The sequence below is a fragment of the Gracilinanus agilis genome, chromosome 3 (assembly GCF_016433145.1).
Source record: "Gracilinanus agilis isolate LMUSP501 chromosome 3, AgileGrace, whole genome shotgun sequence".
Lineage (NCBI taxonomy): Eukaryota > Metazoa > Chordata > Mammalia > Didelphimorphia > Didelphidae > Gracilinanus > Gracilinanus agilis.
The window spans coordinates 498,195,968-498,223,598 of record NC_058132.1 but is presented as its reverse complement, the minus strand read 5'-3'; the positions used below and the strand labels follow the sequence as shown (position 1 = coordinate 498,223,598).

Genomic DNA, 27,631 nt, shown 5'->3' with positions numbered 1-27,631 from the left:
AATGATGATCTGATTATTGCTGCCTACAAAAACAGATCACAGTAAAAAATGCTAGTGGATTTCTTCATTTTACATCTGTATATTGTCTTCAGTTTCAACCAAAAGTGTTCTACAGAGTAATCTGGTTTAATGGGGTCTTATTTTTATTAGTCCTTCATTTCTGAAGAGGACCAATGACATCATGAAGTGATGCCATGATTTGTGTGTGAATTGGTTTTAAGTAAGGCAGAATTGAACAAAGTCCTTAGCCTCACTCTCTAGGATTCATCAAAGAGTAGGGATAAGACCAAAGTCAGGATGACTGGAAATGGCCTGGGATGCAGTGGATGACCTCAGCATCTATGGTATCTGACCCAAGCTCAAAGTGACCCACAGCACCTGCTTGAGCCACCTTCATGACTTTTGGAATAAATTGTTCTCATCCTCCCATTTTGCCAGAAGTCTTCACATGCTTGGGGTAGACATCCCTCTAATTCACCAATGGGTTTGAGCCCTGATAGTTACCCTTAACCTGGTTTAGCTCATATGTGGGTTTTGGTTTTACCTATTTATCACCACTGTTTGAGGCAATACTGCTCATAATCCTTAATCATCTGTCTCCTTAATGTTCCCCAAAGGAGTTTATATGCTAAACTTAGGGCCATCCTTCATTATGTTTCTGCATTTAAGATTTAAATGTTTACAGCTTGAAGTGGTTTCTGGCCTTTTTGGTTCTCTTTTAGTGGTGAATTCCATAAGAGTTGACCTTTTCTAAAAAGGGTAATAGTAATCAATATCTTTATTTTTATTTTCCATTTTTTGGAGTCAGTAGTTTCTTTAAAAGAATCAGCAACATAATGACCATTCACAAATTCCAGATGATTCATGATGAAATACACTACCCACTTCCTGAGAGAGAGGTAATGGATGCAAGGTACACTTGAATACAAGATAAGTATTTTTTAGACATGGCCAACTCATGAAATTGTTTCCCTTGACCATGGGTATTTGCCACAGAAGTTTTATTGTCCTTTCCTTTTCTATACCAGGTAGGGCTGTAAAGATGGGATTAACTCTATCCTGCCCATTTTTAGATTTAATCACCAGAAGCATATACACCTCACTTACACTTAAGTGGGGGCATCTGTAACCCATGTGAGCGAAAGTGGGTGACAAATCAGACCTCCCCCACTCAAGTGTAAGCGGGATATATATATGCTTCTGGTGATTAAATCTAAAAATGGGCAGGTTAGAGTTAATCCCATCTTCACAGAGGAGATAGAAGAGATAGAAGATCAATGTTTTCATTATTTAAAAACATTTAATTTAAAAAAGTAAGACTCAGATTGGAGTTGCTGTAATTTTGTTCTTTAGTTCTTAAAAAAATATTTAGTTTGTTCTTTGTTTTAACTAGTCAACTATATACAGACAACTTGATTCTGAAGATTCCTACAACAATAATTAGTTATTTGTCTACTAAGATATAATTAGCTCCTGTTTTTATAATGTTCAGTGCTCTCATTTTCAATATCTTGTGACTCCTTAAGTATTAATGACATAAAGGACTGAGAATACAAGACTTTGGCCTTTCATTTCTTTATTTTGATCCATATTTTCAAAAAGAGGTTTTCTGTCCTCCTTTATGACCATTTTTCCAAGGAAGACATTATCAAATTATGACTTAGAAGGCTTTGCTAAGTTCTTTGTAGAATTTCTTGACCTCTTCATCCTATGCAATGGTTACTGAAAGACAAACTAAAATTAAATGCAAATATTATTATCTCCATTTTATAAGTTAGGAGCCTGAGACAGAGAGAAACTAAAAGGTTTCCCCATGGTCATACAACTAATAAATGATGGAACAGAGATTAAAAATGTTGTCTTCTGATTCTAAAGTGTGAAACACAATATTACCACAGAGAATATTTGTCATCTAAGATAGAGACAAAACAGCTAAATTACTGTTATGTAAGTTGCTTTAATATGTTTTATTTGATTTACTTAAAACATATACTGCTAATAAAACAATATATTTAATTTAACATATTGCCAAAGAATAGAGATTTCTGTAACATACGAGTCAACAAATCCATGGAATTTTTTCTTTGAAAAAATCAATAGATAAAACTAAATAGATTATGGTCATTATGTCTAGCTCAATTTTTGTCAGTGTCTCAAATAACTGTTAAAAGGATTCATTCTAAACTTCTAGGGAAGAACTGGGCATGAATGTAATATGATGTCTAATTGAAGTCTGATTTGATCAATAAAAATACTATGTATGAAAGATTAGGCTGGCCTAAAAAATTTTTTTTAATTTGCTGATAAAGTTCATATAAGTAAAAAAGGTTGATAGAAATCATGTAAGGACTTTGATTCATCAAAAGCTAATAAAGTGATTGAGTTTTGAAAGGTTTTTTTCTATAAATGAAAATGCTTTCTTTCTTTAGATCAGAATTCTTGAACTTTTTAATTTTTGGTCATATTTCTTTGGCACTCTGGTAAACATTATGGAACCATTCTTATAATATTTTGAAATTCATAAAATAAAAATAAATAGGATTACATAGAAAGTATCCATTTTAATGAATTATTTTTAAAACATCAATTCAAAATATTTCTCAAAAAGATCATTAATCCCAGATTTTAAAATGCCTGCTTAACACTAATTAATTTTAATGTTTACATTATTTAGAAACTGACAAATCAGAAATTTAATCCTCTCAGCAGAAAGACAACCAAGTTAACTGTATATAATTTAAAGTTTTGATCTTGTTCTGAAGAAACGGAGTGAAGAATTTTACAAAATCACATTTCACACTTTAAGTACAAATTCTCAAGGGCTTTAAAAATCATTTGCTTATCTTATGACATTAAAAGCAAGATTTGAGTTGAATGAATAATAAGTTTTTGTCAAACAATAATAATATACTTTTGGCACAAAAAATAAAATTTAAATGTCATTTTAATTAATTTGGTTTTAAGTCTGATCTCATCCATTATTTGTACTGTATTTTAGCTAAATGGAAACAATTTTCTCAGTAACTTGCATGGGCAAATTAAAAGTTACAGTACTCATTTTACTTCGGGGAAGAGTATAATTTTTAAAAATAGTTATTATGCCAAATCTATTATTCAGCAGAAATTAGAGTAGAGAAAATTATTTCAAACATATGTTACATTATTTTCTTTCTCAGTTCATTTAACTGAATATGCTTTCAACTTAAGATCCTTAAAATAGAACTTTAATATTAGAGGGGAAAAAATATAAAATCAATTGTTTTTGTTTTGGGGAAAGGATCTGATAAAACCTTCATAATACTGGTCAGTAATACTGTGCCTCCCCAAAACATTGAGTTCTTTTTTTTTTTTCTTTCTGGGAGGACAATATGAGGAAAGAGCACCAAAGCAGAATTTGAGCAAGTGAGTTCTAATCAGAATCTTGTTGTTACTGTTACTAGTACTAGTACTACTAGTACCACCACCAACAACAACAACAACTATGGAGCTACAATTTTCTTAATAGTAGTATATGAATAATGCCACCAATGTTGCTTCCTTCACATAAGTGCTATGACTTTAAAATAAGAAACTTTTTGGATTCAATAAGGGGAAGGGATGGGAGATAACCAGTGAGAAACCTCCAAAAAACTCTTTGTTTCTATGGGATACAGCTATACATATTAGAAACTAAAAGTGATATTACTAATTTATTAAAAATAACAATCTATTACATGCTAACATAAATTTTGTGTAAAAAAAAAACCAATATTTTCCAAAACAAAAAAATTAAAGAGAAACACACTGTTCCACATATTTTTGCAAATCTCTTCCATGTCTGGTTTAATAGGAGACAGATGGATTTTTGTATCTGCTTCTGAATTCAATCCCTTGAGATATGTTGAAAGGGTTAGGTACATGAAAAAAAGCAGGCCTGAGGCAGATTTGCTAGTTGGAAAATGGAAGAGCATTTTAATAGACAAAAACATCTTAGTATTAATATGAAAATAGTTTTGATTTCCCAGATTCTCTCAAAGAATCTCAGGGACACCCAGGTATCTGAGGACTAACACTCTAAGAATTGTATGGCACATGTATAAGGTATTACCATCCTTAAGAATTTTAATAAGGATTTTCTAAGTCAAAATTCATTATAAATTAAGTCAGATAAGAAATAGTACTATAAATATACCCATTTATCTATTAATTCTTATGTGCATATCATGACAGTTCAAATTTGACTAAGTGAAATAAAGCAAACATAAACAATTAACAAATGCTTAGGACAATTCCAAAATCTTTTATACAATCTCAATTCTTTCTCATTATGCCATAGCTGAAACTAAAATAATTTGGGGTTGTTAGTTCAAAACACATTACATAATGGGTTTAGACTCTAGAGAACATTATTTTATGTTTATTAATTTCTTTCCCAATTTCCCAATTACTCATCAAGGGAATCATCATCCGAGTCATCCTCTAAACCTCATTCTCATTCATATTACATATCTAACTTTTTCTCAAAGTCTTGTGGTTTCTAGCTTTACATTATCTCTTGCATGGGCACACTTTTCACCATTCAAACTGCCATCTTTCTGGTGCAGGTTCCCACCAGTTCATGTCTAGACTATTTTAATCACTTTCTGGTTGGTCTTCCCACCAGCCACCCAATGGCTAAGGAGTGGTGGGGGCACCACTAACATATATCTGGTTGGTAGAAAATATTCTAATTTTTTATTTTAAATTAATTAAAATTAATTAATCATTAAATCTTTGCTGGGACACTGGAGGAACAAAGAGGCAAACATTTAGTTAGGAAGACCTTAGTTTAAGTCCTGCCTCTAACATATATTAGCTGTGTGAACACAGATAAGTCACAGTGTCTCAGATAACACACTAAGATTTGAAGTGGTAGACTAGCTAGAAATCTGAATCAGGGAAGGGAATTCCTAAACCAGGAGTTCTCTACACTGATTGAAGACGCAAATATTAACCCCCATTTAAATTGATATTTTTAATGGAATATATAAGGATAGATATTGGAGTTATAATATAATAATAACTAACACTTACATAGTACTATTATGTGCCAGATGTATAATAATTATTTCATTTGATCCTCACAACAACCCTGGGAGCTAGGTGTTATTTTTATACCCAATTTAGAGATGAAAAACAAAAACAAAAACAAAAACAAAACTGAGGCAAACAGGGTTAAGTGACTTGCCCAGAGTTACACAACTAGTAAATGTCTGAAGCCAAATTTGAACTCAGGTCTTCCTGAATCCAGGCCCTGGTACTTTATCGACTGTGCCATCCAGCTGCCCTATTTAACTGCCTCATTTCCCTGCTTTCCTTGATATAAGGAACTTCTGGGTCAGGAAATCCCATCTATAAGTGCAGGTCAGTAGCTCCTTTGCAATTGATAGTCTCAGAGAATTGCCTAGAGCAGTGAGAGACTAAGAGACTTGCCTAGGGTAACACAAACAGAATATATATATATATATATATATATATATATATATATATATGAAAGAAGCAAGACATGAACCCAGTCTCCTAGGTATTAAGGCCAATTCTCTGTCCACTATAATGCACTGCCTCTAATGGCATCTCCACTATCATAAGTACTTTCTGAATATTTTCTGAATGTATTAACATGTAATGAACTTCTTATGTTAGAATGAGCAAATGAATTATGGTAGCTGGTACTGGACCTATTTTTCTAGGTATTCCAAGTTTGCAGCAAAATTGGAAAGCTTATAAAAGGATAAGAAACAAAGAAAATTTAAAAAAACTGTATGTTAACCTAGTGTTTCAAAGAATTTCCTAAAATCCTTAGTGTTGCATAAATTCTGTCAGGCAACCAAATTTACATTTGAGTGTGCCCACATGGATCATCACCCCCACCCTTCAGCCATCTGCAGTGATTTCTACAGCTCTCTGTCATTAAATGAGAAGAACATAAACATCTGGCTATTGATAACACTAAGAATGCCTACATACAGATTTTTGGGGGGAGAAAAAATGTGGTAGGCTTCTGTCCAATAATGTTCCTTCTAAATTCTGTCCATTCAGATTCCTTCTATCCCCACCATCTTACAAAATAAAGCTAGTTGCACTGTTAATCTTCTATTATTATGAAGTGAGTTAAAACAAGATTGATTTAGTGGATGCAAACACCTTTCTTTCACAGACCTAAAAGGTAGCTTGCTTACACATTTTATAGGCATATTTTTAATTAAACAAAATAAAGCAAAACAAAAACAATTTATGTACTTAAAAGGAATACTGCCTCACTGTCCACCTTATCAGATGGAGAAGATAACCTGGGTCTTCTGGTCTAACTACAGACCACAGAATATTGCACAGACCACAGAATACTTTGCCTAGAAGTGTGCTCTGCACACAAAAATAAATGTTTGTGGAATTAGAAAATCTAGCACAAACAGTGGCAATTTCATAATTCTTTATTCTCCAGAATATTCCAATTTCACAAACTCCACAAAATGATCTGACCTACTAATACCATTTCAGATAAAGTTGAACATGTAGCATTCATTCACTTACCCATTTTTCCATCTCAAAAAGTCTCTACTTATACTCATTCTCTCTTTTTTCCCTCCAGTGTCAGGGTAAGGGCAATTATTCTCCTGTGTCCAATCCTGCCTTCTAGCACCTTGCTTGCTCAATGATTCCCCTTTCTCTCTGTCTTCTACTTTTCTTCTTAGTTGGCTTGTTTCCTCATGCCTATAATCATGCCTAGGTCTTTCCTATATAAAAGAGTTTCTTCTGCCATTTCAGATTAATATAATCATCAGAGACTAGAGAAGTAAGTGTGGTAATAGTGGTGAAGTTTTAAAGGTGTAAACAATATGGTAGAGGGTGCTATGATTCCTTTATGACTGGATCACAAAAGGAAAGGAAATGATTGAATAAGTGCATCCCAGAGCTTTAAATAGCCGGAGGGAATTTCAACAAGCTATATATATCAGTTATTTAGTAGGTCAGTCAAGTGTTGGAGAACTCTAAGTTCCTAGGTTCAGGGGTTCTTTGAGGACACAGGTCCTTTGTGCCAGGTACCAAAGGACAGAAGAGGGGGTGAAGAAGTGAGCCCTGATGAAGTACTACACTCCTCTCTCCCTACCAGTGATGATATTATTTTATTGCAGTCTGGAAAAGTAATAGACAACATATTTAGCAGGGAATAGAGAAAAAAACATATTGAAGGTAAACGTGACAGAAGGCTACAGAGCTGTGTTGGTGAATCTATGGCATCATGTATGCCTGAGGGGGACACTCAAAGCCCCCTCTGTGGGCAGTCCACCACTTCCCCAACACAGAATTCATCACTAAAAAGCCAGAGGAATGTGGGGTCAGGCTGCTCCCCTTCCTTTCTCCGTGCAGTTTGCAGTTTGGGTACTTCAATCTCAAAAAGGTTCACCGTCACTACTATACAGAGATAGCAACCCCAGGGACAAAGCAGCTTCAGGAAGCAAGAGACAGCAAGGTGGCACAGTGGGTAGAACACAAGACCTGGAGTCAGGAAGGCTGGAATTCTAATCTAGCCTCAAATATTTACTAGCTCTGTGACACTAGGCAAGTGACTTAATCTGTCTGCCTGGGTTCTCTTATCTATAAAACAGAGATAATAACACCACCACCTCCAAGGGTTGTTGAAAGGATAAAATAATATTTGAAAAGCTTTTTAAACCTAACAGTGCCATAAAAGGCAATGATGATGATGGAGAGTGATCTCTTATGCCATAAAAAAGATATCTTGGCTATAGGCTCTACAGCATCACAAACTTTGTTACTTTTTTTTTATCATGATGAGGAGGATGATAGAGTATAGCCTCTAATACCCAAAAAAGGCATCCTTGCCAGAGACTTTATATAGGCACAAACCTTGCTATTATTATTGTTATTGTTATTATCGGTAGTAGTAGTGGTGGTGGTGGTGGTGGTGGTGGTGGTGGTGGTGGTGGTGGTGGTGGTGGTGGTGATCTCATACCAAAAAAGACATGGTTGTAGACACTACAGAGACCCAAACATCACCATCACCATCATCATCATTATCATTATTAAGTGGCTTCTTACACCAAAAGACATCTTAGCTATAGACTCTTCACACTTTATGACCCCATGTAAAGTTTTCTTGGCAGATACTGGAACAGTTTGCCCTTTCCTTCCCTAGCTCATTTTTGCAAATTAAGAAACTGAGACAAACAGGGTTAAGTGACTTTCCTAGGATCACACAGCGAGTAATCATCTGAGGTCACATTTGAATCCAGATCCTCCTAGGGCTAATACTCTACTTACTGGTCTACCTTGCTGTCCCAGCTAGAGACTCTACAGAGAAATATAAATCCTTGGAAAGACCAGCAGAGAGGCATACTGAAGTGGAACTTCATGAGGAGTTTTCAGAGAGAGAAAAAGATTTCTGATAAACTTGAGTTTTGTATCCTCATAAGGCACATACTTTCTGCTCTAAAGTTTGAGCCCAATCTCCCAGGACTTACTGTATGCAGGGTTGATTTTGATAACTTTATCTCAACATAAGTGGTTTCATGACTTTTATTTTATGCTTTTAAAGAATTTTACTCCAAGAGGGGATCCACAGGCTTTGCTATAATGCCAAGGAGTCTGTGACAGAGAGAGTTAAGAACATTTGGATTTTTAAAACTATAGGGTGCATTGCTTTTTGTTTTTTAAATCCTTATCTTCAATACTGTATACTGGTTCTAAAGCAAAAGAGTGGTTAAACAAGTTAAGTGACTTGCCCAAGGTTACAGAGCTAGGAGGTGTCTGAGGACAGATTTGAACTCATGAAATCTTGTTTCTAGACTTGGATCTCAATTCACTGAACCACTTAGCCATTCCCTACCTAGTGCATGGTTAGAGAGAATATTCTCATTAGTGAGAACATTATATCCTAAAGAATATAATCAGATGAAAATTTACAAATGTTTATTAGTAATTGATAATTTGAGTTTTAAACTGCATACTTATTTCTCCCTGAATATTCAAATTTATTTTTAAAATTAATAAACTAATCATAATAGCTACCTTTTTATAGCACTTTAAAGATCTCTCTCTATCATCATCATCATCATCATCATCATCATCATCATCATCTCTCCCTCTCTCTCTCTCTCACACAGACAGACAGACAGACAGACAGACAGACAGACACACACACACACACACACACACAATCCTCCTAATAATTTTCTTAGGAATGAATCTATATTTAAGCCAGTATCAAAAAATTTTTTTCATTTCCACTTAAAACAATTAAAGTCAATGGAAAGGCAGGACATCATACTTAGAACTTCACATGCTTTTTTAAAGAATACTTCATTTTTCATAATGAGAGACATTACATGAATGAAGGGAAGAAGAAATGTATTAATGTAAAACCACCAATTTTCATCTCAGCAAACATTTAACTATGAAAACAATTTTCTAACCTAATTTCTTTCTCATTCCACTTTCAGATCAGTATATTATGCTAGAATTACTCTACCTTCTTTTCATACTGAGATTCTGACTCATACTAAATTACCTATTCAAATTCCATGAATGAGATTGGGTGATTCAATAATTTTCTTGATGTAGACCTGTTCTTTTGGAACATCAGTCCATGTGTGTACACACACACACACACACACACACACACACACACACACACACACACATGTCCCCAGTATAACAATATGGGGGGGAACCCTATACATTAGGGATGTTAAAAAAAAATTTTAGTGGCAATATACCTTCCTTTAGACGTAAGTTTTTTCTCTTTCAATTTTAATGTTTTGTCTCACAAATTCTTACCTGTTTTGGCATATGCTTGTCTCACGTAAATAAGTACTTTTATACTAATCAAGATGAAGATTCTCTATGCCACTTTCTCAATTATCCATTTAGCATATGTTAAAAGAACTGCATATGTATAATCTATTATCAGGAAAAAATATAGTATCATTACTTGTTTTTAGGCTTTCTAAGAATCCATTAAGCTAAAGTAAGAAAAAATGCTTTAATGCTTTCTCACCAATGCCTCAAAAAAAATTTTTGGGTGGGAATGATTGCTTCACTATATATAGAGAATTTAAAATTTAATGAAATCAATAAATGTTTAGCAAATGTCTTCAATCCATAAAACACTGTGGTTGGTATTATAGAGGATGGATAATAAGAATAAAGAGTTCCTGTCTCTCAAAAACAAGTTTGCCTTTTAAAAAGTAAAATAAAAAAATTCCTTTTCTCTATTTTTTATTCCTTTTTAAATAAAAATTTTAGAAGGTTATTTTTCCAAATTAGCTACCTTTCATTATTTTACTAAAATGACAAGTGCATATTTTAGCCAGAAGAGAATTCTGAGGATAGTAGAGTAGCAAAATCAATAAATTAAGGAAGATATTTACTGGTTTCCTTTCCATAATTTGTTTCTACTTAATTTTAGTGAAAAATCTTTGGAAATAACTGTATGTACTTCATAGATCAAATGAAATTTGCTTTACACTTTTTCTGGGGAAACCAAGAAAATGTATTCTACTTTGTAGAACCTTCATTAAGCCTTAGTTCCCGAAGTATCAAAGAAATAGCTGTGATTTCCTCCTCCCACCCTCTTTTCTGCAGGAAACACCATTAAAAGTATATGTATTTGGTACATGTACAAAAATACTTATAGCTGCACTCTTTGTGGTAGCAAAAAATTGGAAAATGAGGGGATGTCCTTCAATTGGGGAATGGCTAAACAAATTGTGGTATCTGTTGGTGATGGAATATTATTGTGCTGAGAGGAATAATGAACTGGAAGAATTCCATGTAAACTGGAATGACCTCCAGGAACTGATGCAGAGTGAAAGGAGCAGAACCAGGAGAACATTATACACAGAGACTGATACATTATGACACAATCAAATGTAATAGATTTTTCTACCAGCAGTAATGCAATGATCCAGGACAATTCTGAGGGACTTAAGAGAAAGAACACTATCCACATCTAAAGAAAGAACTGTGGGAGTAGGAATAGAGAAGAAAAACATTTGTTTGATCACATGATTCGATGGGCATATGATTGGGGGTGTTGACTCTAGATGATCACCCTAATGCAAATATTTAAAAGGAAAAAAAAAAAAGGATATGTATTTGAGCACACATTCGCCAGTATCAAAGGCTTCTGAATTGCAAATTATACTTTACATTTTTCTTAGCTATTAATTACACAAATAGTTGAACAGCATGGCCAACTAACTGAACTAGAACCTGATCAAGAGGGAAAGAACATGAAACATGTAACTATGAGAAAATACTCAAAATAAAAATTTAAAAATTAAAAATTAAAAAAAAAGATGAGTAATAACTTATCATCTAGTCTTTACTAAAAACCTTCGGTAAAGGGGGGACCTCTTCTTTGCCCAAAACAGTTCATTCCTCTTTTAAATAATTCTTTTCCATTGGAAAGCTTTTGCTTAAATCAAACTTAAATCTGCCTTTTTGAAATTTCCACCTATTTCTAATTCTGTCTCGTTGGCTAAGCAGAGCAAGTGAGTTGTTTGCTATTCAGTCACATCCAATTCTTTGTGACCCTAATTGGGTGATTTCTTTGCAAAGATACCAGAATGGTTTGTCATTTCTTCCCTCAGCTCAAGAAACTGAGGTAAACAAGGTTAAATGACTTGGTCCAGGGTCACATAGTTACTAAATGTCTGAGGCTGGATTTGAATTCATGAAGATGAGTCTTCCCTACCAACCCTAGTGTCCTATTCATAGTGTCACCTAGTGACCCTGCAGAACAAGTCTAATGTTCTTCAATTTGATAGCTCATTAAAGATCTGAAGACAATCATCAAAGGCTTCCATTAAAAGTCTCTCCTCTAGACAAAATATATGCCATTCAGTCAACTGACACAAGCTTCAGGTACTTCACCATCAAGGCTGTCTTCCTCTAAATCTTCTGTAGTTTTTCAAATTTCATTCTGACAAAATAATGTGAAAGAAATATAAATTTCCTCCCTCCAAGACCTAAGACAGTGGGATTATTATCTGCCTAAAAATCTTCAACAACATATTTCTTTTAATGGAACACAAGATCATATTAACTTTTTAAGTTGCTTTATCATGAGGCTGATTCATTTTTGAGCTTGATCTCCAAATCTTTTTCAGATAAACTGCAATTATAACCTATAACCCTCATTTTGTATTTGTGAAGCTGAAGTACAAAACTATTAAATTTCATCTTATTAGATCCAGCCCATAATTTTGCTTTTCAACCCCTTTTGGGCTCTGTCATTCAGTATGTCGACTATTCCTCCCAGTTTATGTCATCTTCAAACTTGATGAGCATACTATTTATACCTTTACCTATACCACTAATAATAGGATTCTATGCCAAGCACTGATAATTTTAGTCTTCTATTCAGAAATCTTCCTATGTGTTCTCCACTGGTCCCCTCCTTTAACCCTATTGTCCCCCTATTCAGATTTGGGTGGGAGTTGGAAAGGAAGACCCATCACCACCAGGTATATTCTAACTCTTTCCTCCCCTAGGATAATTGACTGCTCACCAGGCTTAGATTAGATGAAAGTCAGCAAGTTCATTCCTTCCAATAAGATTGAAGCCCTCCATGCTGGCTCTTTATTATCCCCAGTCCTAGTCGTTCACTACCTTTTAATATCATATTATAGAATTTCTCTAGGAATCAAAATCAAGCTCATAGGACTCTGCCAGTATCCAAGTGTACTATCCAACTATCAGAGGCTGCTCTATTATCAGTAGAAAGAGCAAAGGGCTAGGATTTGAGATGTCTGTGTTTCTAATCTTATTCTTTTTTTACTAGCTTTGGAAAATCTCTATGTATTTATCTAGGATTTATAAATTTACTACTCTGAGATTCCTGGCTTCCAAGGTAAAAAGAGAAACAAATTAGGCACTTCATTTGCCTCTCCTGTGGCTCAATTTCACTTCTAAAACAGGAATGCTACCCACCCTAAACCACCTTGGGGGTTGCTAGAGGTATAGCAGAGAAGAGAAGATAATGGATATTAAAGTGGTTTAGGAAAAAAAGGAAAGTCCTCTAGATGTAAGATGTTTTTTTTATTATTCCTGAACCCAGTTAGTTGAATGGAAATTTTATAGCTTTTAAATTAGAATACATTTCTCATCTGACTACTCCAATTTGAGCCCAATCAAAGGTTTAGGGATTTAAGAATAACTTCCCAACTGTTTGGCTCTAAGGGAGTCTATTTCATTGGTGTCTGCTATCAATTTGTCTTATTAACAATTCATGAAGTTAGAGACATACATGGCTTTTCCACTCTATATTGTCTCAACCAATTCTTGATTCATTGATCACTTAAACTTGTATTGTGCTTGACTCACTACTTGGGGATTTCCTTCCTAGTTTCTCTCTTAATAATTAATGGCAAACTGCACATATTAATAATAGTATTTTAAAATATACAAAGAATCTCAAGAATTTAACACAATAGTAGGTTAGTAGGTGCCTAATAAAAGTTGAATTTGAAAAAATAAAATAAAATATACAAAGTACTTTCATCCTAATATAACTAGGCAGTTAAAGATAATAAGTGCTGTTATGATACTCATTTTGTACGAGGAAACAAAGACCCACTGTGGTTAAATAAACTCCCATAATAGACTAGATGAGTGTCAGACCTAGGGACCAAACTCAGGCTTTCTGATTCTAGACCAGTGATTTTTTTTTCCCCCACTGACCCATAATTCCTTAGTTATCAATTAAACCAGGGTTATTTGTATTTTTTGTGCCAAAATTGCTATAAGAGCAGAGGAAACAAATTCTTGGTGCTAATTCTCTGTCTCATAATCTAAGTGAATGACCCAAAAAACTAACCAGAACTGTATCATTATATAATAATAAAAGCAGCAGAAATTGGGCAAGTTGAACTCAGAAGCTTTAATACAAGGGTTATTCATAGCTCCCCTAATAAAGAGGAAGCACAGTGACTAAGGTTCCTCTTCCACAGTAGCTATAGTATAGAGGCAAAAATGCTTGGAGAGAATTTTCCAAATGAGAAAACAAATCTTCTCATCCTTAGGACCAGTGATACCTAATGTGGATTAGGATTCCCTAGAAATTTCCAAAAGGCCACAAAGCACTAAGGATATTGGGGACCAGAAGCATTTTTAAAGTATTAAGAGTGCTGGTTTTGATGCAGTTTTTAATTGTTTTTTAGGTGAAATATATAGTGGGCTTATGATAAATGCTTACTAATTGATTATTAAGAGGCAAGCTGGTTCTCTTTACTGGCAGAAATATAATTGTAAAGTATTTTGAAAATTAAAGGGTTATATAAATAATGCTTAACTTTCCTTTTTCCTCCTCAGTGGGATAATATTTTATTAAACAAAGCTCTTGCTGTTTCCAGAGTAGAATGGGAAATTATGACATGATGGTAACTAACTTTTATGACCTGGATAAAAATATTAAAAACTGAAATGATATTATGAAATGAAGTTATAATTTACTTTTCACTCATCCCACAAAATTCAAGCTATCTGATACATAATCTCTCTTGAAATATTTATTAGTATCATTTTATCCCCCAAGATTCAGTACTTATCAAATGAAACATTATTTACATCATGAAAATACAATTCTAAATAACTAACAGTATGTTTCATACAATTATTATCATATTACTATGTAATAAAATCCTTAACATTATGATGTGATGCCAAAAGTAAATGGCCAAAGGATATGAACAGTTTTCCAAATTAAAATGACAAATTATCAACAATCACATGGAGAAGTCACTAATAAAAGAAATACAAATTAAAACAATTCTAAGGTTTGACCTCACAAACAAAAAAAGAAAAGAAAAGCAAACATTCAATGTTGAGGGAAAGGAAGAAAACAGTCTAATAAAAATACTATTTACTGTGAAGCTGTAAATTAATCCAGCAATTCAAGAAAACTATTTGAAATTTCATGAGAAAAGTGCCTTAGCCATTCACAAGTTTTGATCAAGTAATCATACTATAGATTACATATCCCAAGAAAGTCAAAGATGGGGTGGGGAGTCCTATAAATCCCAAAATACTCACAGGCACACTTGTGGTAGGCTAAGAATTTTAGGGGAAACTGGATGCTAATCAATTGGGGTAATAACTGAAAAAAAAACCTGTGGTTTATCAATGTAGTGGGATGTTATTGTACAATTAGAAAGGATTAATATAAGAAAATTCTGAGAAACATGGAATGATTGTATAAAATAATGCTGAATAAAGGAAGCAGAACCAAGTAACAATCACCATGTAAATTAAAAAGTAATTAAAAAAGAGAAGATTTAATATGGGGGAACAGCAAGGGATAGTCAGAAAAAGTCTTTTGTTTTTACATGTCATCAATATAACATTTTTCTTAAAAGTTATACCTTTTAAAATACTTTAAAGAAAAATGATAGATATTATGAATTTGGGAAAAGGTAGAAGTCTTGTTTTAAGTAATAGAGTGGAGTGAAAAGAACCAGGAAAACAATATATACAATGAGTACAGTAACATAAAATGAACAGAAGAGTAAAAGAAAGCTGAAATGATCTGCAAAGTAAAAGCTGAAATGAAAACTGTAAAGATCTGGAAAAGAAATAACAAAATATATATGAATATAGAGTATTGCATATGCTGCCAGATATAACCAATGTATTCATTGATTTTGCTTAATTGTTTTAGTTGGTTAAGTGCTCCATCTCAGATATACCCCACCAGCTATTACTTTGAGGTTCTGAAGTTCTCTTTACTGTTGTTTGTCCTTCATTTTGAAAAGAACCAATGACATCACGAGGTGATATCTTGACTTGTGTATGAAGTGGATTTAGGTGAGACAAAGTTGTACAAAGTTGTCTGCCTCACGCTTTCAGAATCATTAAAGTCTACTAAAAGACAAAAGTCAGGATGTCTAGCAATGGCCCTGGATACTAGGGTTCTTGGTGTCTTCAAGGTTTGACCAAGCTCTAAGCTCTCCACAGCATCTGTTCTCAGCTGTCTCACACATCCCTAACTCACCAACAGGTTTATAGCCCATTAGTTACCCTCAACCTGGTTTATTAGCCCAACTGCTTGAGGGGGTTTACCAGGATGTATATTGGTATTCAAGGAGGACTAGCACCTTTGGTATGAAAACTTGTCAAGCCTTTTTAGGGCTGCTCATCCATCTTTGGTGTTCATTTGGCACTCAACTTTCACCAATAGCTCCAAGAAGTTGGTCCCATTACTATGCAGTTCCCAAGGATCCACTGATCTGCTTTCCCAGAACAATTAGTGAGTGGCTCTTAGCAAATGCATTTACAGCATAGAAAAAACAATTACAGAAACATTCCTCTACAAAGGCCAAGGACACACTCTCCCATAAGCTCAAATAATAGAGGAAGCCCAAACTCAAAGAAAGTGAGGTAAACATGTAGAGAAACACCTGAAGCCAAGGCAATTTACGGCTCCTCAAATGCGTGGACTTAAGTCTTTTCTCTCTTCTTAAAGAAAAGTCCAACTCTCTATTGCTAGAGCTAGTTCACTACTAAGCCCAAAGTTGACTCTTCTCTCTGTTGCCAAGGATCATGTTACTTGAAGCTGCTTCTTCCCTCTGTCTTTGCTTTTCTAAGTTCATGTCTATTTGGAATGTGTGTCTCTGCTACCTTATTTGTTCTCTAAATACTCTGGAAATGATCCTCCATTTGCTGAACGAAGTACCTCCTTCTGAGTACACAGCTCAGTGCTTTGGCTAAGGGGGAAGAAAGAAATATTCTCCTTTAATATCCTTTCCCCCAAACACACCCACTGCTATCCTCACTGCTAGGGTCTCCTCTACAACTGCCTCGAAATAGCTAATTGCCTCATGTAATTACGCAAAGACATGGTCATTTTTTATCAACAAATAAGGTTATCCCTTCTGGTTCAACATATTCACATTTGATTGAAGGTATCACTGGGTACTAATACATTTAACATCTCCTCCTTTGTAACTACAACCATTGAGCATAGGGCAGGAGCCCCATATCTCTTATTCTTTGTTATGAAGGAGAATTCATTGAGCAGTGGAAGTGAAGGAAGAATGTTATTTAGAAATAATTGTGCCGCAAAAATGTCACCAAAAAAATAACTAAAACCTATAAATTAATAATTAAAACAATAATTTAAAAATGATGCAATTTCTCTACAAATATATTACTAATATTTCAACTTTAGTTAATGGTTTGTAGATGAGTTTTCCTAGGGGAGAAGGGGGAGGGAAATCTTTGGTTTGACAAACTGAGCAAACTGGAGAAAAAGGCCTTTATGTGCTGTGAGGTTGTGTTCCTGGTAACACTAGTTTATTTAAGTGTAGGACTCAATAAATAGAAACCTCCCTATATACAAAGTCATTCCATCAATACTAAAAAGACCCTTGCCTAAGTAGAGATAGGATACATAGACAAAATGACAGAATTCCAAAGTTTACATTGCAATGAAGGGACACAACACATATACATATATAAATATCATACAAGGTAGGGATTCAAAGAGAGATTCAAACAAAATGTTTTAGGAAATTCCATTAGTTTGGGAGGAGTCAGGAGAGATTTTAGGAAGAATGTGCTAACTTAGCATAATGGTCAATCTAGAGGCTGAAAAAATATCAGCAGAATGTGCTAACGCTGTCAAAAAGGTATCATGACAAGTAATACAAGAAGGGAAAGTAAAAAATAAAAAATAAACAAAAAACCCATAATTCTGACCCTTTGTATAAAATCTGTGATGGCATCTCTGGTTTTCATATATCTGAATAAAGACATAATGGAGTCTGAGAAAATCTGGACAAAGTTAAATTAAAATGCTTATGGGGCAGAAGGACTTCTACAAAGCTAGAAAAAAATTATGTTTTTCAGTTTAGAGAAAAGAAATTAGAAGGAAGTAAAAGAGTTCATCTGAGAAAACAGAGGAGAAGGTAGAGAACTCTTTCACTAAAATTAGGAAGTTGAAATAGGGACATATATTTTCTATTTAAATAAACAGAAGTAACACTTGACCCTGAGGGTTAAAAGGGATGCAACTTTTTACCTCCTCTCCCCAAAAGGATAATAGCATGAGAATATTAACTAGTCAAAATATCACTAGAAAACTAGTTGAGAACAGGTTCATTGGTGATAGATTAATAATGTTTATAGAAGAAGCTAGGAATAAATATGCCATCCACAAATTTACTGGAAAGATCATCATTGGTATAAACCATTGTGGCATTTCTAATGTTCCAATATAATTGTTCAAGAATCCATTGAACTTTCAGCAAATTCAGCTGCCAGTTAATAGTGAAAATGTAAATGCAACACATTAATAAGTCAATGCTTTTAGCCTAGAAAAAATATTTATGAAATAAGTTTAAGAATAATAAGATAAAACTTAAGACAGTTTCTTTAACCTACAAAAAATGGAATTCTGACCACACAGATCAAATCTCTCTATAATTGATTCCAAGGAACTACCCACATTCTTTTGTTTTACATAAATATGAATCTCATCTAGTATTACTTGATAGATTAATAATAGGCGCTTACTTCTAGATACAGAATAAAAGAACTAAGTCAGTCACCAGCTAAAGCTAATAAATTTTTTGTTAGAGATACCTCTCACAATGTTTATTATTAACAAAGTATGCTCTATAAACTTCAGAAGCAATGGGCCACACTCAATTCACAACATAAATAATGTTGAAACATGGTGTTAGTCACTTTAGTGAACAAAGGAAAAAAAAGTGATAAGAATATCATCTCTATTTGCTATATAAGCAAATATGGTCATTTAAATAACAAGCTGTCACTTAAATACAAAAGAAATTAAAACAACTGTATTTGCAATGAGAAGAAAAACCTGTTATTTCTTCTACTTTAACATATGAAAAGAAACAATTAAGATGAACAAGAACAATAATCTCATGTTTAAACTAGGGCCTTTGAAAGGTTAAACCTGCATTAACTCAGCAGCTAAGACTGAATTGTTACATATTTATAGTCTAAGCCTTACACTGAAAAAGCAGAAAACCATCTTATTCAATACCTTAACAAGACCCATTTAAGTTTTTTAAGCATAATTTGACTTACCTTTGGCACACAGTTACAAGACGTGACTGATAAATGAGGTACTACTCTAACAAAACTGTCAGAAGATGATGTTTCAGAAGTTACAAAGCTGTAAAATCGTCTTCAGTTTTCTCCTCTAGCAGAAAATTTCACAGATGGTTTCAATCCAGAATATTTGTATTATGTAGTATAATAGCAGCACAAAATCTATTTAAAAGAGAAGGGAGAAAAATCAGAACTAAACAGGTATTTGATGGTATTCCAGTGGTTATTCTACCTAGTTTAATGACTGAATTTAACCTCCTTCCCCTCTCAATCAAAAGACAACAATAGTTGTGGATTCCATTCTAATTTTTCTATTTTTCAGCTAAAATCTAACTGATATATTTATCGTGGCATGAGGGTGACTTTTTTTTCAAATTTCAAATTTCAAAAATTATATCACTGGAAAAAAATGCTCTAGTGGGTGATCCCAAGGTGGAAAGCTTAAAATCCTGATATTCAAATTATCAGTCAATTGAAGATATTTAAAATATCAATCAATTGAAATTATTATTAAGTACCTTCTACATGCTAGACATTAGAGATAGTAGCACAAAAAAGAAAACAATTTCAACTCATGATGTGCTTACATTAAAATGGGAAAGAGAAGTACATAAAAATATACAGCATAGAATTTATATGCATACAACAAATACTTAAATACAAAGTATATAAGGAAGAGAGAGACTCTGAGATAGAGGTAAAGTCTTTTTGGACATTCCTTTAAAGGCCCTGAGAAAGAAGATGGAGGGTCATGCAAGGAAGAGGGAAGGGCATCTTGACAGAATTGCAGAAAGAAGGATAGAATTATAATGAAGATAGAAACATAGTTTGGGCCCAAGGGGGGAAGAATTTTTTAAAGGCCAAAGAGAGAAGTTTATATTTTATCCTAGAGATAATATAGCTAGCCACTAGAGCTAACGGAATAAGAGTGACACTAGATCTGTGCTCACTTTAGTGGCTGCATGGAGGATGGACTGGAGTAATGAAAAATGTAAGATAAAGTTACCAATTGGAATGATGTTATACTAATGTAAACAAGAAGTGCTGCAGGCCTTAATTAAGATGGTAGCTATATAAGCAGAGAGAGAAGATTACATAAAAAAGACATTGTAAAGGTAAGAGTTGACAATTAGATTAGATATGTGGAGTAAGGGAGAGTGAGGAGTTTGACAGTTGGAGATGCAGGACAAGAACTCAAGGATAAACTGACCCTACACATACTAGATCTAAAAGTCAAATACAAGAAACCAGAGTTAAAAACATGAGAGCTAATGAAGTTGCCGAGAAAGAAGGTATTTAAAAAAAATTAAAACTATTACATCTTCTGTTTTAGAATCAATACCGGATAGTGATTCTAAAGCAGAAGAGCAGTAAGGGCTAGTTAATGGAGTGAAGTGACTTGCCCAAGGTCAAAAAACTAGGAAGTATCAGAGGCCAGATTTGAACCCAAGATCTCCCATCTTTGGGTCTGGCTCTCAATCTACCAAGCCCCCAGGCTGTCCCCCAAGAAAGAAGGTAGAGAGCTCTGGTATGTACCTATAGTAGGATGGCATAATAAGTAAATAAGTTAGCAGAGAAGCTAGAGACAAAATGAGCAGGCACATGGAACTAGGAGAAAATACTGTCATAAAAAAGCCATAAATTAGAGTGTTTCCAGAAGGAAAAGCTGGTCAACAGCTTCAAGTGCAGCAGTGGTCATGAAGGATAAAGAACAAGAAAAGAACAGTGAAGAGACTATTGCAATTATTGGAATAAGGAGTTTGGGGTGGGTGATGAGGTCACAAACTAGACTGTAAAGGGTTGAAGGATACAAGGGAAATGAAAGAATGGAGGCAATGAATGTAGACAGCTTTTTTCTAGAAGTCTGGTTGAAAAAGGGAAGAGCAATATACTGTAAGAATTTGAAGGAATAGTAGGCTTTAGAGAAGAGTTTTGGTTGGTTTGTTGTTGTTTTTTTTTTAAATGAGGGAGACTTGAGAATCTTTGACCCAGAAGGAGTAATTGGTCATCCCAGGGCTAATCTAGCTAAATTTGGATAAGCTTATGATCGAAAGGCTAACCAATGAATCAATAAAAATTTATTAAATGCCTAGTATGTGTTCAACATTGTGCTAAGTGCTGGTGAATCAAAGAGACCCAAAAGAAAACTGAACTCAGAGCTTATAATCTAATGAGGGAAACAACATAAAACAAAATAATTGCAAAGCAAGCTATATGCAGGATAAATAGGAAATAACAAATAGGGAAGGCAGTAGTATTAGGAGGTATTGAGAAAGATTTCCTGTAGAAAGTGGAATTTTAATTCAAACTTAAAGGAAGTCATGAGATGATAAATCTTTTTATTTAAAGCAACTTACTGACTAAACTACTTAGCAAGAGAAGTTTTACAATTTGTGCTGGCAAGCCTGTCTGTATAGATGAAATTACAAATTCTAGAAGCATTAAAATATATTTCTACTGATTTCTCTCCACTCCTCCCAATTCCACCCCACCCACAAATCCCAGCTCTCTCTATCTCTCAGCATTTATAAAGAGGTTAGTAATTTAGTGAGAAAGCCTATAGAAAGAAGAAATGCTGAGCTCATAGTCCTATCTGAAAAACATATGTGATACTTACAGAGAGACCCTGGTTATGACATTCTACTGAAAAGCAGCTACTACTAGAGATTATTTGGAGCTAACATTTCAGAAATACAATGAAGTCCAATAAAGATAATAGAATCTGACAAAGGTTAATATGTATCCCTTTGCTAAATATACAAATATTATATTCTACATTGTATTCAGTATAACTGAGTAAATATTTTAGTCTTTTAATATTTTAGAGGGGATTTTGAAGCACACTAAGGGCTTAGAGTTCACTGATGTTTTTAATTACATCCCTCACCCAGAAGGTATCTTGATAGTTCAGTAAGATCAATTAATTCATTACTACCTTAATTATAACCCAAAGTATTAATGCTAACACAAAAGTATATAGCTCTATTCTAGTCAGAGAGAAAAAAAAAAGAATTCAAATAATAATTTAATCAAATCTCTTTTTACAAAACAAGCATGAGCTAATTCCGATAAAAGAGCTTACTAGATTTTTTCAAAGAACATTTTCAGATGGTGATCTTTCTTGTCCAACTGTGCACAGCAGCAGCTCCAGAGAAATCATTCAGGAAAAATAATGATCCAACAATGGAAGCACTTTAAAGTGTTAAATAAGAATAAGAATTCTGACAAAGCCATTTCAGATTGTTCAGTTAAATGTTAACAATGAAATGATAGTCCTCTAAAAGGGTTACCAGGTCTTGGCCAATAGTTTTCATTCATTCACTGCTAGATAGTTATTCTCTCCCTTGGTGTTTTCAACCTACTGTTCTGTGTATTGTATGGCTAGATGATCACTTGCTTACCTATTCTTTGGAAAGGGAAGGGGCGAAGGGAATAAATATATAGAGAGATTCTACTATTACTGAAGGTAGCTAGGTAGCACAGTGGATAATAGTAATAGGTCTGTGGCATCAGGAAAACTCATCTTTCTGTGAATTTGAATTTGGCCTACCACACTAGCTGTGTGACCCTAGGCAAGTCACTTGACCCTGTTAGCCTCAGTTTCTTCATCTATAAAATGAGTCAGAAAAGGAAATCACAAACCATTCCAGTATCTTTCCAAGGAAAACCCCAAATGTAGTCATGAAGAGTCAGATACAACAGAAATGATTGAACAACACTATTACTATATTAGGCATAAGTACTATGCATCTTAAAAAACCTTTACCTTCCATCTTTGAATCAATATTATATATTGGTTCAAAGGCAGAAGAGTAGTAAGGGGTAGGCAATGGAAGTTAAGTGACTTGCCCAGGGTCACCCAACTAGGAAATGTTTGAGGTGATATTTGAACTCATCTCCAGGCCTGCCTATCTACTGAGCCACCCGGCTGTCCTTTACTTTTTAAAATTATTAATTCAAAAAATTATTATTCAATCCTTATAACAACCTGTGAGACAGGAGTTATTATTATTCCCATTTTATAGTTGATAAAATTGAGGTAAACAAAGGATAAGTCACGTGCCCAGGGTCACACAGTTAGTAAGGGTATAAGGCTCAATTTAAACCTAAGTCTTCCTGAATCCCAGGTCCAGCTCTCTATCCACTGCATCAAGAAGAAAGCCAAGTATTTTACTTTACCATTCAATGCTTATCAATTATGGCCCTTCTTTCTAAGGAAGTCTCTATACACCAACATAATACCTCAAAATTAATGTCAACATAGGAATTAATAAATTCATATTGGATATTTTTTTCATGCAACAATAGGGCTTCAATTTTTAAAATTTAAATAATATTTATCCCCCTCAAATATAAATATTGGATTTTTTAAAATTAAAAATAAAAACAAAAATTGTGAGTATGAGAGAATATAAAATTTGAACTCAGAAAGTTATTTCAATGCAATTGATCACTATTTTTACATCTACCGAGTCAATTTAAGAGTTACCAGCAGTCATCTGGGGAGTATATTCATTAGAAGTTGTACTATGGCAACTTCCAATTTTGCCACAATCATATAGAAAATCTTGTAGAAATTCATATCTTGACCACCAAGATATTTTTCTTTTTAGATTTGAGGGAAATATGGCCACAGCTTACATTTGGTTTGAGGTTATTAGCATAAATAAACTTTCTGTTAAAAATTATCATTTCAATTTAGGTCAGAATTAGAGCATACAATCTAAATATGCCAGAAAAGCATACATTCCTGGGAAACCAATAACATCAGGCAGCAAGACAAATACTAGCAGCACAAAGTCACTGAAACTTAAAAAAATCTGATTAACTGAAGGGTACAATTTATTTGAAATTTTTCAGAAACAACTGAAAAATATAGGAAAATGCTTTCCATCTTATAAATGTTTCACCACTACTTCAATGTAATTTCCTGTCGAAAAAACTAATGAGATTATGTCATGTAAAATTAATAATATATGTATATCTTCCTCCAATTAAGTTTAGGTCTTTATTAAGGATGATTTTCAGTTAAAAACCATTTCATAGCAACTGCTTGAATTTTTTGTTAAGCTAGAATTTTCCTGTATTTAAATAAAAAATTGAGTCAGCTGATATTTTGCAATTATTTATAAAAATCTGCTATCTAAATAGCCAAATCTTTTACTGGCATCTGACACATTATCAAAAACACTGAAAATCTATTCTGAGAGAGATAGCAAAGCATAGTGGATTTACCTGGACTAAGGAAGTCCAGGAAGACAATGGCTCAAGTTCTGCCTCTGATACATATTGGCTATGAGATTCTGGTCAAGTTACTTGAAGTCAAGTAACCCTTTACCAAAAAACTGCAGGACAGGACCTAATCTACATTGGGAAGGGAGGTTAATCATAGAAAATTTCTAGCAATGAAACCATAGTTCCATTACAGTGAAAAATTCATTCCACAACTATGGTTAGTGGGATAGGGAAAAGAGGAAAGGAGAGAACTCTTAACCAAACAAGGGTCAGAGAAGATCATAAAAGATAACAGAATTTTTTTACAAAATTAAATTCTAAAACTTACACACAACTTAATAAGATAATTAGAAAGAAATGGTAGTGTTAGAAAATATTTGCAACAAACGACTGCTAAAACTCTGATATCCAAAATATATAGAAAACTGACAAAAATAAGACACTAAGAACTATTCTACCAAGAGTTAAGTTTTCAGAGGATATGAAAAATTCTTTGAAATAAGAAATGCAAATTATAAATAAGCATATGAAAACGCATTCTATATTACTGAATTACTAGTGTAAAAAGGACAAATCAAAAACAATAATACCAGATACTACCTCACATGCAAATGAGGGAAATGATAAAAAATGGGAACTGTCAATATAGGAAGTTTTATGGAAAGACAGGGGTATTCAGGCATTGTTGTTGGATCTGTAACATTGTTCAGATATCAGCTTGGAAATATACAAATAAATGAATAAACATTCATACTCTTTAACCCAAATATCCTATTTAGTAAGTATATGTCCCCAAGGAAGTTAAGAAGTTAAGTTGGATACAAAGGTTTAATATATAAATTATAATATAATATAATATAATAATAAATAACAGCACATTTTGTGGAAGTGAAGTACTGGAAATAAAGTGGGTATCTATCAACAATAAAAAACTATGATCTATAAATATAAGTGTATTACTTTGCAGTGAGCAACAACAGAAGAATTAAGGGCAAAGTGTGAAGATCTAGGGCAGAGTGAAATAAACAAAACCAACAAAACAAGAAACATAATGTCTAATAAAAAATGTAAGCTAAAAGATCCTTTCGAAGATGAACTGAGATTGGCTATTGATGGTTCTAGAAAAGAGATAATGAAACTTCTCCCCTCCTCTTTATAGCAGTGAGGTGGGGAACCACTAACACAGGATAATGTATACAATATTACAGTGGCCTCTGTATTGGATGCTTTTGCCTAACTGCTTTTCATTGTCACAAGGGAAGACTCAGTCTAGAACAGGGTACAAAATGATGGGAAAAAAGGGCATCATTAAAACATATTTTTCCCCAAAAAACCTCCATTCTGCATTTATATTCTCTAGCATATAAACCAGTGTTTCCCAAACTTTTTTGGCCTACCACCCACTTTCCAGAAAAAATATTACTTAGCCCCCTGGAAATTAATTTTTAAAATTTTAATAGCAGGGGGCAGCTGGGTAGCTCAGTGGATTGAGAGCCAGGCCTAGAGACGGGAGGTCCTAGGTTCAAATCTGGCCTCAGACACTTCCCAGCTGTGTGACCCTGGGCAAGTCACTTGACCCCCATTGCCTATAAAAAAAAATTTTTTTAATAGCAATTAATCAGAAAGATAAATGTACCTGTGGCCACCACTGCCTCCCTAGATCGCTGCAGCACCCACCAGGGGGCGGTAGCGCCCACTTTGGTAATCACTGATATAAACATTTGACCCTAAAACCTATGTAGTTGATTGTTATACCAGTATAAAGGAAATAGACTTTAGAGCACATGTTCCCTTAGCAACCCCCCACACTGCCCCCAGCAGTAATATCATAGATATCTAATAAGGGAAATAAATTATTCAATATTTAAATTTTTCCAAACAATTGAGTCAGAAGTTGGAAAATATTCTAAAAGATATTACATACTTGTTCAGAATTCAATCTTCTCAGGACATAGATTATTAAAAAAAAACAACCTTTTTCTGATACTATATGGATGCCTTAAGGATCATCTCCCTTATCCAACCTAAACCTAAATCAAAATTCTCTCTCAACAACATCTCTTCTACATGCTTATCCAGAATCTATAGGTAGATGCCTATTTTACCCTTCAATAAAGATAGTCCAATGGTTTTGAAGAACTCTATTTACTTTTTTTTTTTATAAAGCTTTAATTTTTAGGATATTTTTCCTAACATTAAGTCAAAATCTGGTTCTTAGCAACTTTTATGTCTTTCTCCTAGTACTTCTCACCAGGGACAAGAATAAGTCTAACATTTCTTTCTAATGTGGAGGATAGAGCTCTGGGCCTAGAATCAGGAGGACCCAACTTCACGCTGGACCTCAGACACTAACTCTATGACCCAGAGCAAATCACTTCCCCTGTTTGCCTCAGTTTCCTCATCTGCAAAAATGGAAGAATAATACCACCTTCCTCCCAGAATATTTGTGAGGAACAAAAATGTAATATTTTAAAACATCTGACATATTCTCTGACACATACCAAGCACTATATAAATATTGGCTATTGTTATCATTACATACATCCCACTCCCAACCATCTATTCTTCAAGTTAAACATTTCTGGTTCGTTTAGGCTATCCTCTTATAGTATGAGATCCAGTTCCTTCACTACCCACAGCTGTCATCCTGGTGATATGTTCTATCTTGTCTTTTCTTAAATGTCTACTTCTTAAATGGGGCAGTAGAATAAAAAGGAACTATTATCAACTTCACTTGAGCAACAAAATCTCTCCTTGTAATCTAAAACTTCATTAGTTTTTTTTTGACTGCCATGTCAAACTTCTGAATCATACTGGAACCTGAAAAGCCTACTAAAATCTCCTTTTCTTAACCCATGGGAACTACTAACTTATTAGCTAGCCTTATTCTCCTCCACCCTTTACTTGTACCAGATATTTTTGTTTGGAGGGTGGGGATGTTTTTATTTGTTTCATTAAATAATTCCTAATTACATGTAAAAAATTTAACATTCATTTTGTAAAAATTTTAATTTCAAATTCTCTCCCTCCTCACTCCTCTATCACTTGAGAAGGCAAGTAATATGATATCAATATATATGAAATCATGAAAATCACATTTCTGTATTAGCTACATTGCAAACACACACACACACACACACACACACACACACACACACACACACACACACACACACACCTATCAAGAAAAATAAAGTAAATAAAAAACAGTGCTTCATCTCATCATCAATTTTCTCTTTGGATTTATCTTGGATCATTATCTGGATCAAAGTAG

General features: G+C 33.9%; 1 protein-coding gene across 1 annotated transcript in view; it reads right to left on the bottom strand.

The window, feature by feature from the left end:
• The window catches only part of NCK2 (NCK adaptor protein 2), a 76,507-nt gene extending 57,342 nt beyond the window's left edge, over positions 1-19,165 (bottom strand). Inside the window, exon 1 of the mRNA XM_044670477.1 lies at positions 19,099-19,165. The gene's annotated coding sequence lies outside the window, so the exon portion shown is untranslated. The remainder of the gene's footprint in view (positions 1-19,098) is intronic.
• Positions 19,166-27,631: the final 8,466 nt, after the last annotated feature.